Consider the following 17,550-nt stretch of genomic DNA (forward strand, 5'->3'; position numbering starts at 1 on the left):
CGGGGGTGCGGGGCTGCCTGGGGCTCAGCGCCCCGCGGCGTGGGGCTGTGGGGTACGGGGTGAGTGCGTGGCACGGCGATGCCGGCGGGCAGGAAGCCGCGCTGATGTCAGCGCGCTAGCGGGGCGAAACGGTGAGCACCACGCGGGACGCTGCCGGCGGGCACAGCTGCCCAGATGTGCTGGGGTGGGGGGAAGCCGTGCCGGCCTGCCCAGATGCCAGGGGCTCCATGTGGAAAAGGACCCGGGCACGTCGGCTGGCGGCACGATTCGGCATCGCCTCAGTGGTGGGTGGTGGGCAGCGGCGACTGGAAGGTGACAAGATAGTGATGGGCTGGACACACGGGTTGAGGACGTGGGTGAAGCGTGCCTGGAGAGCACGGCCGGTGGGTCGGGAGTGCTGATGGGGGGGGTCTCTGGTGTCTCGCAAGGGCTGAGCTGCCGGCACAGCCTCTGGAAGGTGGCTCGGTGGGAACGGTTGTTTCGGGAAAGAAAGAAAAACAATTGTGGAGGGTGGGATGGTCAGAGGCGCAGGGAGGCAGGGTGGGTGCACACAGCTGGTTTCTTTGGAAATCAGACTGGAAACCACGTGTCGGGTCCGAGCTCCGAACAGCGAGGTTTCAGCATAGTTGTAACACTTTTTTTGGGTTGTGGCCCTTCAGGGGTCGATTTTTTCCAGCTTTCTTTTGCAGGGCTAGGGAAAAATTCATTTTCGATTACAACAGCTTCCTGCAGCTCTCGTGGGTGTCAGGCACCGAGTCCACAGCGCTCGCACGCAGGGCATCGTTCCCAACGGGAAGGTCCCCAGTGCCGTGCAGCCTTCCCGTCGCGTGCGTGGGCCGGGGCATGAAGCGCCCGGAAAATCTGCCGGATGGTGGCTTTGCTTTGCTGCGAGGAATTAAACCGGGGGCAGCTGCAGCTCAGTTCCTGCCCGTGGATTTGGGCGTTTTCCAGGGAGGAGCAGGACGCTGCTGCCTTCTGCCCGGGGAGGGATGAGCTGCGGGGCTTGCAAGGCCTCTGCGGGGACACTGGCTTGGTGACTCCCCTCCTCCAACCCTTAACCTCGCTTCCCAAACGCACTGGAAAAGCAAATGCCATGTAGCACCCCAGCGAGGCCTTTTTCCGGGTCTTGGTGCCCATGGGAAGTGGAGTGGGATGTGCAGGGTGGCCCTGGGTGTCCCTGGACCCAGAAAAGCCCCCAGAACAGGGGTACAGGCTTGGGGTGGACCTGCTGGAGAGCAGCTCTGCAGAGAGGGACCTGGGTGTCCTGGTGGATGACAGCTTAACCATGAGCCAGCAGCGTGCCCTGGCTGCCAAGAAGGCCAATGGGATCCTGGGGTGCATTAGGAGGAGTGTGGGCAGCAGGACGAGGGAGGTTCTCCTTCCTCTCTACTCTGCCCTGGTGAGGCCTCATCTGCAGTGCTGTGTCCAGTGCTGGGCTCCCCAGTTCAAGAAAGATGAGGAGCTACTGGAGAGAGTCCAGCGGAGGGCTACGAGGATGATGAGGGGACTGGAGCATCTCTCCTACGAGGAGAGGTTGAGGGAACTGGGCTTGTTCAGCCTGGAGAAGAGAAGGCTGAGAGGGGACCTTAGAAATGCCTCTAAATATCTGCAGGGTGCATGTCAGGAGGACGGGGCCAGACTCTTTCCAGTGGTGCCCAGTGACAGGACAAGGGGCAATGGGCACAAACTGAAGCGCAGGAAGTTCTGTCTGAACATGAGGAAGAACTTCTTCCCTCTGAGGGTGACGGAGCCCTGGCCCAGGCTGCCCAGGGAGGTTGTGGAGTCTCCTTCTCTGGAGATATTCAAGACCTGCCTGGACAAGGTCCTCTACAGCCTACTGTAGGTGACCCTGCGTCGGCAGGAGGGTTGGACTAGATGACCCACAGAGGTCCCTTCCAACCCCAACCATTCTGTGATTCTGTGATTCTGTAACCCAGCCGTTATCCCCAGCATGGCCCTGCTGGTCCAAGGGGAAGTGGAGATGCTGGGAATGCCGGGGAGGGCAGGGGGGCCTTGGGAAGAGGCTCGGTATGTGCACGCCTGTCACGAGGACGATGGGACTCAGCGAATTTCCGCAGCCTGGCGAGACCCAAGAGACCGGACTGCCGCGGGAAGCCGGCTATCTCGGGTGAGCTTCCTCTGCCGCTCGGCAGCCTCGGCGAGAAGCGGAGCCGGACGCTCCCTGGAGAAACCAGCCCCAGCGGAGCTGCTGCTCTAACCCTGCTACTGACCGAGGGCCTGATCCTGTCCCCGCGTCCACCAGCACAAACTGGACGATGCCAAGCCCACGTGCAGGGGCCCCGCTTGTGAAGGGCACGCAATAAGGCGGTGGTAGTGGGCGAGCCGAGTGCGGAGGTGTCTGAGCATGGGGAGGGGGTCGGTGTGGGAGCAGTCTGCACCCCAGGGAGCAGGTCAGCACCGGGTGACAACCCGCCGTACCTCGGGGGGACACCGTGAGTGGTTTTGGGGCCTGGCTGCCTCGGGCTTGCAGCAGGGAGGCTGGGAGGACACCTTGGGGGATCCAGCCCGGAGCCATGCGTGGTGCCACGGGAGTGGGGCGCAGGATGGTGGGGTCACAGGGGGGTCCCCCAGGCCTTGGCGCAGTGGCTGGACTCAGGACCTGTGCAGGATTGGGTCCTGCCAGCAGATGGCAGCAGTATCCAGGGGGACACTGGGGACACTGGACACTGGGGACAGTGCCACATGCCCCTCCACTCCTGCTCTAACGAAGCTGGAGGCCCCTTTGGCATCTCTGTCCGGCCACCTCCCGCACAAAATCCCGCTCCTCGTCCCCCCTTCCCTTGCCCCGTCCCTGTTCAGGCTCCCTCCTGCTCGCTCGTGGCTCGCTCATGGCCCGCTCATGGCTCGCTGTCCCTCACTGCTGACTCAGCACACGTAGTCACTGCGGGGGTGACAGCAGCACCCCCACCCCAGGAGCAAGCTGGACTGGACGCCGGAGCAGTCTGCAGCCCCATTTTGGGGTTGGGAGCCAAATGCTCCTGAGTTCAGCTGGTTTCTGGGTGCCCCATCCCGACTGGGTGCCACGGAGAGGGATGGGGTGCCCCGAGTCCAGGAGAGAAGCCGTTGGTACCCAAGCAGTGTCACGCTGCCTCCAGGGAACCCCTCGAAGGGGCCACGAGCATCCTGATACTGCAAAACTGGAGATGCCCGTCACCTCCTGGCCTCCAGCTGCTGTATCCCCTGGGAAAACCCTCCGGCCTGCTCAGAAGCAGCCCCAGATTTGCCCCATCACACGCTCACCAGAGCCCCCAGAAGGAGCCAGGGACCCCCGCGGTGCCCGGCTGCCAGCCGTGAGGCTGCGCTGCAGAGCCCTGCAAGGCTCAGTCTGGGAGCCAGCGGCTGACTAACCGCCGGACTGAGACATCCAAGAAACATCAAAACAAGCCTTTTTTTTTTCCTTCCCCATCTTCCCTCTTGTGCCTTGTCAAACAGCCATATTTTGTACAGCACACACTGTACTGGAGCAGGGAAGAGCCTGTCCCTGCGGTGCCAGCCGTGAGCGGCGGGTGCTGAGCCGATGCCGGGCAGGGGGGATCCTGGGGGGTCTGTACCCCCATCCCTGCACACTGCGTGTCCCCAGGGCTCAGAGGGATGCAGAAAGGGTCACATGGTTGCCATTGGATAGGTGTCAAAGCCTCCAGCCCGGAGCAAGCTGCTCGGGTGAGCATCAGCCCGGCTTGCGAGGAGATCCCAAGGGCCGCGGAGGTGCCGTGGCTCACCCGAGGGCACACGGCAGCGGGTGGGAGGGAGCCCACGCAGGGAGCCCACCCTGCCCCGGCTTTGATCACCAGCCCACGCTGCCTCTCTCTCCACCCAGCAGAGTTTCATGACCCTGGGGACAGGCAGAGGAGGGTGCAGGCAGCTCTGGCGTTGCCCTTGCCGCTCTGTACGGCCGCCCCTGGGCTGTGCGGTGGGAGCTGCGGGGAGCTCCTGCTGCCTCCCAGGTTGCCCAATCTGCCAAGCCCGTCTCATCAACATCCTGTGTTTACCTGGCTGTAAAATCCCCACGCAGCGAGGGAGGAAGAGGAGGGAGGAGAGCCTCTTCCCCTTCCGCTGCAGGCCTAGGGAGCTGTGTTAACGAGATGATGCCGGGCTCACTGGCTCCTCTCCAGCCGGTGCCCTCTGCGGTTCCTTGCTGTGCCGTCGCCCACGGTGCCATTTTGGGGGAAGACGGGAGAGGAGCGGGTGTCTCCAGCCTGGCTTTGCCTCCCGTGGCGGGGCTGTGAGCCGGGCCTGGATGGCGGCGGGGCTGGACGACGTGAGCTGGCTCACACCGCAGACCCCGGCGTGTACGGGGGGCTTTGCTCCCGGCGGTGAGCTGTGCCCGGAGGCAACGCAGCACAGCCCAACACCCACCATGCTTCCCCTTGCATCGCCGCGGAAGGAAACCCAGGGCACGACACCGCCCTGAGCGAGCTGCAGGGGACCGGGACCGGTGCCACACTACGGGCAGTTTTCCCGAGAAGAAACCCCGCAGCCCGTTTGCCTCCGGTTCTGCCCGTCCCCGGCACCAGAGAGCTGCCCACCGAGCCGAGCGGCCGTGCCAAGCGTACCGCGGGCTGGAGGTGGGGGCTGCCACACAGTCCTCACGCTCAGCCTGCGCGTCAGGCGTGGGGCAACTCCCCTTGCCTCATCGGGAAGGCAGCCCCGGTGCTGCCGACTCGGCGCTGCCAGGTCTGCGTTTGGCTGGGGACGGAGCCAGAAAGATGAGGTGATGGGGAGGAAGGGGAAGGGAACATCAGGTGAGGAAGAGAGGAGAACTGGTGATCCATTGCACCAGCCACCAGCTGTCCCCCAGCAAGCCCCTGGAGACCAGAATAAATGCCCCACACCGGCACAGCGAGTGGGGCCAGAGCGGGAACGCCGGCCCTGGGCTGCTTGTTGGGAAGTGGCTACTCCCTTGGGACGCCAGCAGTGCTGGGGTGCGGAGAGCGAGGTGACGGGGTGATGTACCCCGGCAGCGGGGCTGGCCTGAGGTGGCTGCGGGGATACAGCCCGGGTTTAAGCTCACGCCTGGGATGCTGCGTGCGGATAAAGCCACACGCGTGAACCGTGCGGAGGCGTCACGTCACCCACAGCGGTCTGCGTGCCTGGGGGCTGGCACCGACCCACGACCAGGGCATGGGATGCGATGGGGTTCCTCCGTCTCTCAAGGAAGTGGGTGCCCCGCTGAGGCCCCACACGGAGAGGAAGCAACATCCCGGGCTAGAAAATGCCGCGTCAGTGCCCGTAAAGGGTTCAGAGTCAGCACTTTCACCCTGGAGCAGAGACCACGTCCGGTAACTCCTGAGCGTCAGACTCCTCCTTGTGTGTAACCCTTCTTCTCTGTAAAGCCCAGCCTGCACCGAGGAACTTGCGTCACAATTTACACCCTGGTGTAACTGAGTAGAGAGCATGGCCAGTGCTGGGAGGATCAGACCCCTCCGAACCTCTCATCATCCTGCAGGACCCATAGGAAAGCATTTACAGGAGGGGCAGCCAGCAGACCCAGAGCCAGCTGGCCATGCTTGGTCCAACACGGCCGTGAGAGGCCCCTTGAGGCACCAGTGGCCTCCAGCCATGGAGCTGCATCTCCTTGGGGTCTACAAAGGGGCTTGGGGCTGGTATTAGGGTTTCTGGGCTAGTGAAACAGAGCAGGTCCTGCTTGCCCGTGGTGTAGGTGGGATGGGAAGTGGGACGATGTTCCCCAGCTCCCGTGGGGGAAGTCCAAGGATGGGGGGCTGGTGGTGGCATCTCATTTGTGTCATTTGGGCCTGTCCCTGCTGATGGATCTGGAAAAGGACTGGAAATCTTGAAGTCTTGGGTGTGAAATTCAACCCCAACACAGCAGAAAAGGGTCACTGAGGAGGCAGGTCACCCCAAACAGCCTCCTCAAGCAGCGTGCAGCCTTGGATGGTGGCTGGGACCAGCCTCCTGGGAACGGGTCATATGCTGCTTTGGTGGAGGAGGGAGAGTCCAGACACAACAAGCAGCAGCCTTAGGGGCACTGACACAGAACGCTTCCCGTGGGGCTCCCAGGACTCAGTTTTGGGCTGATGGATGCGAGCAGTGCCAGTGCCTGGCTCTGGGGACAGACACTGCGTCTCTTTTTGTTCAGGGACACGGCTGTGGTGGAGACTCAGGTGAGGATCATGTACAGAGATGCTCATTGTTAATGAGTTAATCATCAGGGTCAGCAACAGCTGAAGGTTAATCATCTTCCTGGGACCTACAAAAGGAGATAGAGGCCAGTAGCTAGGCTTGGCTTGGTGAGGGGGAGTTTCTTTCTGCTGTAGTTGTGTTTTGGGGATGCTCCTGAGATCCTGCTGTTCCCTGGGATGGTTCCTCTTGACAGCCTGGGACACCCCAAGAGCCAGAAGGTGGGCTGTCCCTTTTTCTCTCTCTGAGGTGTCCTTCCTCCAGCTGGCTGTGGTTTCCCTCTGTGGGGCCTGGAGAGGACTGAGCTATGCAGCTCTACCTGGATCATGCACTTGGCGCCTGGCTGGAAGCAGATCTTGTTGTGTGCTCTGTGGCTGTGGTGTGCCAGTCCTTGGGCTCTGCCCTGGGACCTTGTCATGGTCACTGACATACCTGGGGGTAACTGAGACCTGCTGGGTGCTCTTGTCCAAGTCAACCCAGGTTCTGCTTTAAGCTGTGTGAGCAATGTTTTCTGCTGAGTGCTGCTCTGGAAATGTCTGATGAGGCTGCTGGGGTACGAAACTGTTGTGGTATCTGGCCTCCAATCTTCCTTCTTGTTGTTGGGCTGCATATGTGGGTTATGGGGAAGGCAAGGTCCCCATTCCAAAGTTAATTGGGCAGACTGGTGCTGCAGCATGTATGGGAGTGGGGGTTTCTCTGTTGTCTCTTGTGGCTCCTCAGGAGCCAGCCCCAGACAGTTGGGGCTAGAAACCCACCATGTTGTGAGCACAGCACAAAAGTGGAGAGGGTCACATCACTGCTTTGGTTTGCGTAGGAGAGAAATTGGAAGGATCCCTTTAACTGAAAGCTCCAAAGCAATTGGGCAGGGAGGTGTGGGCTTTGGGTGTGGACAGCTGTTTGCTGCCAGTGTTTGCCATGGAGGAAGGCTCCTTGCCCTGAGCAGGCAGCACGGGGCGGCAGAAGTAACCACCCATGGGCAGGGGCGATTTGTGGCTCCCTAAGGGCTTGTTCCAGGGGAGCTGTGAGTTCAGTCACATCCAGACACAGCCTGGAGGCTGAACAGATTCTGAGAAGCTCCCCCTCCACAACGGCATCTGTTATTTTTCTAAGATTTAAAAAGAAAAAACCAACCAAAAAGCCTTGCGACGCGCGCGTAGGTGTGGGGACCATGCTGTCACCACCGTGACTCACTGGGGAGGTCTGCAATTTCCGAGAACAGAAATGATCGAGGGAGAAATTGTGAATGATTTCTTGCAGAGGGGTGGCTGAGCGCTCCACCAGAGCAGTAGCCAAATTTTGGTTCCTCCTTAGGGCTGGCTTGTTAACAAAGAAGTTATTAATAACCAATTAAGCCAGAGCTCACGTCACGCCTTCCTCTGGAAGCGTGGCAAGAACATCCGCGGTTCCTTCTTCGGCACCGTACCCACCCTGCTCCTTCGGCTGGAGGAGCGCGAGGGGCTGGTTTGGGGAGGTGCCTTGTCCCCATGGGGCTGCTCTGTGGTGGGGACATGCTGAGGGGACAATTCCCAGGCAGGGACGTGGGGGACCACTGGTGCAGAGGTGACTTGGGACTTGGCTGTGGTGCGTTTGGCTTTCTTTGGCTGAGCTCACGGTGCCGAGGGGAGCGAGCGTGCAGAAGAGGAGCCCGGTGTGGCAGGTTTTTGGTCAGTGCCATGGCAGATGGTGTGGGGCAACCATCATCTACTTCCTCGTGCTGAGGATGTGCGTGCTGCCGCATCCCTGGCTGGGTTGAGGATCTGCGTGTTGCCGCGCGACGAGCCGGGCAGGCGGGCTGCTGGAGCAGGGCCCGCCGGGATAATTCACGGAGCGCCGGATGCTCTCTAAAACCCGAGAGAATCCGGGCACTGTGCTCCTCCTGAAACTGCCTATTCAGGAGAGAGATGAGGAAGACAAGAGGGAGGAAGTGGAGGGAAGATGGAGCACTGAAGCCCTCTGTGTCCGGCCGGCGACGGATGCAGGTGCAGCTTGGATTGCCCGGCTGCTCCACACCACCCTTTCCTGCAGGGAAGGAGGAGACGCACTCCTTCCCCAGGTTCCCAGAGCCCCCAGCTCTGCTTTCATGCTGATTTATTCCTGCTGCCACAGTGTCTGATGAGGCCTTTTTTCCTATAGAGCTGGGCCTTTAGGTGGTAGGTCTGTGTGGATTCTCTGAAGTCTGATACAGGGTTGAGCTGTTCCTCATCACTATGACCTTCTCAGCTGCCAATCTTCAGGAAATGTTTAGAAATGAAGTAGCTGTGACAACTCTGCCCAGCTGGTTATCAGCTTGGTCTGAAATGAGCAAGCAGCCGCAAAGGTTATGAGGGGGAATCCACATGCGTGGCCTTGCCTGTCCCTACCCACACAGTGCTACTGCATCTACTTCCCTTCTTTAGAAAACCAAGCTAAATAAAGCTGCTGCTGCTGCTTTGGTGGCACAGCACTCTCTCCTTCTGCTTTGGTGGCACAGCACTCTCTCCTGCCGCTTTCCCGAGCGGTGCTTTTGCCTGTGCAAGGTATGAGGAAAGAGTGAATGAAGAGTTTTGAGAGGCCACAGTGAAACCGATGGATTCTTCCCGAGGGCTGTGTTAGGCTGCAATTTCTGACACACTGGTTATGGAAATCCAGGGTAATTTCACAGAAGCCTGTCCAGATACCTGCCTGTGTAAATGAGACCAGGATCTGGCCTGACTGTTTTAAAGAAACGCTGCTCGGGGGTTAGCTCCAAGATGCACGCTCTTGCCTTCTGCCTCTCCTAGCAAATGCTACCTGCAGCACTCCTACAAGGCAATTCTTTGCTTTAAATGGAAAGTTGAGGCACTGCTTTCCGTAGAAACGTTCCTGCAGCGCTGGAAATGAAGGCATTTGTTTCAATGAAGGGGTTTGAGATCCCCAGGAAACTGGGGACCTGGGCCACCTCCTCGTGGAGCTAATGGCAAAGGAACAGCATGGCTGGGCTCACCCTGCAGTGCGGCTCCAGCAGGGCTGTGGGCTGTGGTGCAAGGCACTAACATCAGCACAGGTAATAAAAACCTTTCCTGTGTAGGAGTATGTATGGCACATAGCTGCATACAGATGCACTCGCAATATCTAGCAAAGTATTTAGCAAAATACTCTGTTACATATCTGTGTTTATAGAAAGTGTTCCTTTCAGCAAGCATCTGAAATGCAGATTTGCTGCCTTCCTTCCCTCTCTCAGGCTGAAAGAGGAACTGGGTTTGGGTTTTGCTGGCTTTTGGGCTTTGCTGGGGAGCTGTGGCTGGCTGACAGGCTTGGTCACTACAGCGTTGCACGTCTGAGCACCTCACCAGCTCGCGGAGCTAACGATTAGGTGGCAGCAGGATGTAACAGTGTGTTAAGTCTGCAAGTTGTCTCATCATATTAATGTTAGATGATGGCCTCCTGCCGCACTGGAGAAGCGTTTGGGAGGGGGGTCCTGAGTGCATCAGGCTGAATGGCCCTGTTGGTCCTCCCGGCTGCAGGGACTGGGATTTCAGCCTCTCCAGACTCGCCTGAGAGCAGGGGGTTGGAGGCACCGCCTGGGTGCTGGATTTGGTGCAAGGGCTCAGAGGAGTGATTAGGGCCAGAGTCTGATCTTGGGCAAGCTCCAAGCAGGTGAGGCAGAGTGGAGGGCAGCGTGCGGGAGAGCAGGGCTGGCTGCTGCTCTTTGCTGGCAGTGATGTGGAGGAAGAGGAGGCAGTGTGAGGTGGCTGGAGGAGCTTGGAGAACCTGTGGAGCAGCAGGAACAGCCAGGACCGAGCACACAGGGCACAAAGCACTGGAGTAACTTCTGGGAGACCCTCAAAAACGGCTTGGGAAAGGGCCACAGCCTGGGCAGCTGTGTTTTCTCCCTCTGGAAACCAGGGGATTAACTTGTGCTTTGCAGCCCAAGCTGGTATCTACTTGCTGCTTCCTCGGCTGGGATAGGCAATGCAGCCTCCAGTGGTCTGCAGCTGCACTGTCCTTGGCTGTCCAGGGCAGAGACATTGCTGGTTCAGTAAATTATTTTAGCTTATGTTTAAATCTACCTGTGTAGGATGGGCTCTGAGTACTCCTGGGTGTTGAAGGCTTAAAAAGCACGCTACCTGCCTACAAGGCTTAGTAGAGGCTTTAGCCTCAAGGGTGTAAAACGTGGCAGTTAATGGAGAGTCTGGGGAAAGGCATCCAGGGCTGGAGCTTTTGGGAGAAACCTGTGACAGTCCGTTCAGGAGAGCTGAGAATCGGCGAGTGCTGCACTTGGCCTCTGCTTTCAAAGGTGATCTACATGCAGGTTTGAAGAGCAGAGCTGGGAGCCAGCATGTGGGAAGATAAGAGCGTCCCATCCTGCATAAAACCAAATCTGTCCAGTCCAGAATCCTAACAGCAGTAGTGGTTGATAGTGAATGCTGGAGGACAAATATTGGAAATGGGTGAGCAGACAGATTTCCTTGCTATGTTCTCCTAGGACACAGCTGCATAGGCTTGGACACCCTCTGAACCAGAGCTACGTCTGTAAGATAAATCTTGAAAGAGGCACCCAGGAATGGCAGCACCTCCAGCCTCCTGACTCCCCCCAGGTTTTGATCTTGGAGTAAAACAGGAGGTCTTGCCCTGCCCAGAGGGGAAAACACTGGAGTCTCATGTATCTTTCTCATAATAACCAAATGCAAGCTGGAAAAGCTGATGCAGACCCACTCCCCACATCATGCCTGTGACGAAGGATTGCAAGCAGACTAATGGAGAGCAAGACGCGCAGGGTGTTTGCATGGGAGCATCTGTCAGTTTTCTTTTGCGGGTCAGATTGGTGGTTTCAGTGGAGGAAATCATCAGCACAGCCCTTCCTTTCCAAGTGGTTAAGCTCCTGCTGAGTGTAGAGCGCTGCCAAGCCTAGCTGTGCAGGTGTCACAAACTGTTTTTCGATCTCACTGGTGACAGATGTGGGATTTCCAATGTGTCCGGCAGTTTAGGCTTATTTGGCTTTCACCCTTACTGATTGCGTTGCTCAGTTTGTCTCGCCAAAGGCTGCTTTCAGTATTGCTAAAATCTCTTGTGGCTGCACCACGATTTGCACCCCCTGCCCCCCCAACCTGCACCGAGTGACATGCAAGCATAAAAAGAGGCTTCTTGAGGGACAGAGGAAACCTACTGCCTCTAGCAACTTGCGTTGCAGTTATTTTTGATTGAGGTTGACGTCGTTGTGGTTTGTGCCCCAGAAGACACCGGGCTGTGCACAGCCAGTTCCCAGCAGCGCTGGTGTTTGCCTTTTACCTTCTCTGATCAGAGATGTTTGATTTCTAAAGATCAGAAGGGAATGGGTTCCTTTGACTTCCTCTGATGTTTGCAAGGTCAGGGAGCAATCCTTTATTTCTCCATCTCATTCAGTCCATAAGAATGTGGAAGCTCGTGGGAGTACTAATTACAGCCAATTATAACCTGCTTGACTAGCCACGATGCTCAAATGGCTACTGAAACCTGCTGTTGTTGAAGATGGGCATTTTTCTTTAACCAAGGAAGCCTGCTGGTTTTGAGGATCTTGCAGACCAGTTGTCCAGCAGGACTGATCCACGGAGTAGCTTGGTCCAATAGTGTTAGAACTGAACATGTTCCTGAGAAATTCTTGCCTGCAGTGCTGTGCAGTTTGTTTGCTTTGTGGAGTCCCGATGGCTTGTCATGAATCTCTTCCAGCCCAGCTGGTGAATTTTTTAATCTGCCTGGTGATTACACAGGGACTGTGGATTTACAGCTCTGTGCTGTTGAGGATTTTTTTGCACTATGAAAACACCTCGGAAGCCCTGTTGAGGATGAGACGCTCTTTGTGATGGGGCAGCAGAGACAAGGTTGGAGTCGTGACTGAGAATGCAGATATGAAAGTTGCAACTGGATTTGTGAGCCTGGGAATTGAGGAAGTCACTTGCAGAAGTGGGCATCAGAAACCTGGAAATTGGGCCAAGTAATTAAGCGACCGTCTGGGTGCTGTGCAAACACAAACCAAATAAACAGCCCTCAGTTTTCATCTGCAAGGGGAAAAACTACCCGCTTTTCAGCTGGGATAATCAGCGATGGGCACCTGTCCTGGTTTTGGCTAGGATAGAGTTAATTTTCTTCCCAGTAGCTGCTGTGTTTTAGATTTAGTATGAGAAGAAAGTTGATAATGCACCAATGTTTTTAGTTCTTGCTAAGAAATCAAGGACTCGTTTCAGTTTCCCACACTGAGCTAATGAGCAGGGGCACAAGAGCCAGGAGGGCGCACAGCCAGGCAGCTAACTCCAGCTGGCATATGGAAATATTCCATACCATAGGTGCTATGCTGAGTTTATAAATGGGGGTTGGCCTGAGGGGCAGGAACCCTTTTCCTATGAGTTTGAATCCATTTTCCACAAGTTCTGTGAAATCTGTGAGCTCAGTGATCGCTGCTCAGGGACTGGCTGTGCAATTGGTTGTTGGGCGGTGAGAAAAATTGTATGGTGTATAGCTTGTTTTGCATATTCTTTATTCCCCTTGTCTTATTAAACTGTTTTTATCTCAACTGACCAGTTTACTTTTTGTCCAGTCTCCTCCCTGTCCCATTGAGGGGGTGAGGAGTGTGATCCTAGTTGCTGCTGGCCAGGTTTACCCACAACAGCATCCAGCTGTTACCCAGGGACACGACAGCACTGTGACACCAACCCCTCGGTTTAAAAGTGACAGAGCTCAAAATGCCTGCAGCTTCCAGCACTTGGTCTGCTTCAGGGGTCTTTGCCACTGTTACTGAGAGCAGCAATATGAAATTTGAGCTAAAAATGGCTGTAGCTAGACAGCTTAGTTCCCAGGGTTGTAAGCTGATGTGGCTTTCCAGGAAGCCTCTGCTGCCAGGCACAGCTTGCTGTTGGGTGCTCGGGGAGCCGAGCACTCTTGAAGGCAGCTCCTGTTGACCAGACGATGCCCCAAGTCTGTGTGTGATGTGATAATGCTGATTTTGGTCTTGGTACCCCTGATTCAGCCCAGGTAAGTGGCAGATGAATCGCTGCACCTACCTCCTGCGGTGCAGGCAAGGTGATGCTTTATCATGGGCCCCTGGATTTTTGTGCTTAAATGTGAAACTCTTTGTACTGGTGTACCACGGCCTCTGACAGCAGTGGCCACTGGTTGGCTGCTTGGTTGTAGGTACACATCACTTTTCACCTTCCTATTCTGTCAGTGTACAAAGTCTTTTACCTTCCTATCCAGCCAGACAGGACCAGCCCAAATCACTGTCCCAGCCCAACAGGAGAGGAGACTCAGTTTCCAGATGATGCTGCAGAGCCAGGAGCATGGCTTCTTTTGCTCTCCTGATACTTTCCTCATCGTGAGCCCCACAGGGCGGTTTCCCTCAAGGTAAGAGACATCTGGGAAGAGTGAGGATAATCCCTGGCCACGTGAGATCCTTGTGCAACACCACAAGTCACCCTGCAGTTTGGCTGTTGTTATGAAGCCTTGATTGCTCTGAGGATGGGCCTGGGGTGAAAGGGAGGGCCTGACTCTTTGGGTGACATTCTTTGGGTGGCTGGAGGAATGATGAAGCGGAACTGATGGGTGACGTTGTCCATCAGCTCCTTCCTGGCAGGAAGTCCTCTCATCACAGTGAGGAAGTCATGAGAGATAGCACAAGCTGTACCAACTGCAAGGGACTCCTTGTCCTCCGGCATGGGCTTACAGGCTCTGACTTGGTGACTTGCTTTGGCAAAGCAGATGGTAACACTAAATGAGCCCATCTTCACTACAAATACCCTGGCCCTGAGTCTGCCGCTCACATTTATGCAGACAGTCCCAACAGGTGAGTGCTCCCAGCCTGGGAACAGGCAGCAAAGCCAGGCTCTTTAGGTCAAATGTGCTGATTGTATCTTATTAAAGAAGAAAAATACCTCCTCACCAGTCAGTGGGACCTTGCAGTGGCCCTGTCCCCTCGTTTTGGCTGATGTGGGTGCTCATCTGACCTTCTGGTGAGCTGGTTCAGGGAACTAAACTGGCTGAGAAGTAACCCTCCCCCCCAGAAAAGTGATTAGTCTTCACCACAGTTGGTATAAGCTGGTGTTGGTGGTAGGGAGGGAATGGGAATGGGTGGTGGAGGAAGGGCAGGAACCACAACACCCTGACTTAGGTCAATTAAAACTGTTGTGGAATTTCACCCTGAGGCTTTAGTGGGATTTGATGTAAGCAACCCAGTAGCCTTGGCTTCGCGATGCAGCACGGGGAGAAGCTGCACGTACAGAGCAGTAAGGAGAAAGGAATGAGGGAAGGTGCCCGCAGATGAGAACAGCTCGAACTTCTGAAGAAACACACCACTTGGTAATTACTAGAGCTAAGCACATTTCAAAAGTCACTGCCTCTTGCACTGTCAGTGCATATTCATTTTGCGAAAACCAGAATGTGCTGGGGTTGCATTCTCTTTCCTCTTTTCATGAATCTGCTAATGTGCTCAGAAAAGGTCTGTTTTGAAAGCCCATATTAGAGGTGTATTAATTTCGAACATGTCAAAATGAGTATTTGCATTGGAAACAGTTCTACAAGTTTGTCTGCATCACAAATGAAACTAAAACTCTCATGCTGGCTGTAGGCATGGTCTATTCCGATTAAACGCGGGTCGATTCCAGCTGAACTCAGGCACAGGCTTACTGGGCAGTTCTCTCCCCCGTTCATCATCTTTTGGATTTTGCTCCTTGTAACTACCTTTATCTAAGGATGTTTGAAGAAATAACCTAAGCCAAACTAAACATGATGGGAACTAAACTTCTGTTTTGGCTTTCCTCTGCTTGTAGTCCTGTACGTATGGTAGGGCTGCAGACTCTGTGGATCCATGTGTCCAATCAAAGCAGACAAAAGTGTAACCCAGACTTTGCATATTTCAATGAACTATTCATGAATCCAGGAGGGAATAACCTGGGGTGAACACCGTTTTGTATGAATCTGAATACATTCTGCCAGCGATGTGCAGACAGCTCAGAGAATTCAGAAGAGGGCCTGTGCTTGTTGAGAAATGTCTTGCTGCTTTGGCTCTAAGGACGATAATGACTGCATTTGCCCAGATTCTCATTTAATTAGCAGATATCCAAAACTAGGCACTAAAAGATTGAAGTCCATTTTCACTCCATGCAGAAACACGTGGCTTCCCAGGGAGGCTGAGAAATGCCAGATCCACCAGAGTCGGTGCATGTGGAGGGTGCCCAACCTCCTGAGACACGAGGCGGGTTCTTACTTGGCTACTTCAATACGCACTTAAGTGCTGCGCATTAAACACGCCTTCATTAGATGATGCTAGTCTCCATTTTCGAATTGATTCCCTTGAAGACCTATAGGTTAGGAGTGGGAAGGCAAATCGGTAATGGAGCAAAAATGACTGTGATTTAGAGATCAGATTGCATACAGCTAGAGCCATGCATCAGGGTAATGAGATTCAGCCTTGTTTGGTTACAAGCACTGGAGACAGCAGCAGAAAATGCGATCCACCAAGCCAGCTCTCAGGAAATGAGAAACAATAGAGTGAGGAAATCAAATTTCAAAATGCAGGGATATATTTATCCAGTTTTCCTTAGAATTTTTGCAGAGCTTTTTGGCGTTTTCTGTGCAGCTTTTTTCCCCCTATATTTTTTCGGTCAGCCGACATATGGCTGGAGGATTAGATCACTGTAAAGCACTGTTGTTTGTGACCTATTTGTTAATGCGGGGCTGGGGTCAGCAAGAAGAGATGAATGCACTTGTCACTGTTCGGTGCTATTCAAACGCTCTTCCTGTTGTCACTCGTGCCGTGGCCAGACATTTGGAACCAACTCATTAGCTAATTAGTGGTGTGCTCAGCCCCACGTGGCGGTAGTTGCTGCGTGGGCGATATTCACATTATGGCTGTGGAACAGGCCCTCCTGGGGCTTCCTGGCAGCTGCTCTTCGCTAGGTTAGTCAGGAGGGCAGCCGTGGCCAGGCAGAGCTGGGGAGGCTGCGCCTGCCTTGTCTTTGCTGGGAGAGTCTCTTGCATGCCAGCCATCGCACTGCAGAACTGCTCCTTATCCTTCTGCTCCTTGCCATGCGATGACCTCTCTACTCCCACTCGCCGGGTTTGCTGCCGCCATCTGCTTTCTCCATGTGGGCTGCTCTGTTGCCGGGGAGGTGCTGTGGCTATCGGCTTCTGATGCCAAACTCATATTGCAAATAATGGCCTTGAACTCTGGTTCTGCCAACACAGCTGAAATGTTGTGGGCTGGGAACGGCTTGATAGAGCTGCTTGGGTCAACATCCAAGGTGTGATACAGCCTGCTCGGAACAGGGATGAGGCAGCACTGGGGTGGAAAGTTTTCTCTGCTAGCTCCTGGGTTTAAACTCACAAGATCAATAGCAGTGAAGCCCTGTTGTTGATATGAAATGAGAGCCATAGATCCACTGCTGTGAGTCTCCTCTCACTGGGGATGTCCTTGGGGGACCATTGGAAGGGATTGTCCCTTTGCAGCCGGGGCAAATCTGCACTGGTGCAGATGTATCAGCTGGGTACCTGGCCAGTGTCGCAGGAACACCATGATTTAAGGCATTAACATGGGTGTAATAAAAAAAAGTGTAATTTTACTTGGCTGGCTTGTTTTGTTTGCACTCAGTAGCTTGATCTGGTTGATAGAAAATACAGATTTGTTGATACAAGTGTGCCAGCTGCAGGAGCTCTTGGCTGGGTTCATTGATCCGTACCCTTACATTGCAGACAGAGGCACCTGGGATGGAGCTGGGAAGGGGGAGGAAGCTGCCTCCTGCTTCGGAGAGTTGTCTCCCTGGACGTGGAAGGAAGGCAGGCAGGAGAGAAGGCAGCAGGAACAATCTTGTTCTTCCCATTTTATTTTAACCAAGAGCTTTCTTCTCGCTCTTGAGAGCTGTCAGCAGCTAATCATTAGGATTAATGAACATGTACAGAAACATTAGGTTTCCATGATTGTAATTTTCTTCTAGAGAAAAGAAGGAAGTATTCTTTCAACTCCTGCTGATAGCATCAGATGCGTGCTGATCCTTTAATTTTTTCACCCAGAATTTAATTCTGCCGAGCTCTCCTAGCTCAAGATTAACAGCTAAGCCAGCATCGCAGCTCGCTGCAAAAGACTTGGCTTCCCAGCTACCAGATGGTATTCAGAGCATTTGAACTTGCAGCATTTCTAAACAAGTTGCTTTTAATGCAGCTTATTCGGTGTTTCACTGCAGTCCCTGCTCTTCCATATTTAAACCTCAATCTGTCTTCTATCGAGGTCAGTGGGAATTTTGCTATGGACTCCACGGGAGAAAGGGCTGGGCTGTAACTTTGCGGCGCTCAGCCTGACCTTCCTTTTACTTGAAAAGCAGCATCTTACACGCTGGATTTTGCTCTGAGTTTCCTTTGTTTTGCTCTGCTTTAATAAGGTGAGATTCCTCGGGAATTTGGGCTTTAAATGCC

Source organism: Opisthocomus hoazin, chromosome 15 (assembly GCF_030867145.1).
Source record: "Opisthocomus hoazin isolate bOpiHoa1 chromosome 15, bOpiHoa1.hap1, whole genome shotgun sequence".
NCBI classification, from domain to species: Eukaryota; Metazoa; Chordata; class Aves; order Opisthocomiformes; family Opisthocomidae; genus Opisthocomus; species Opisthocomus hoazin.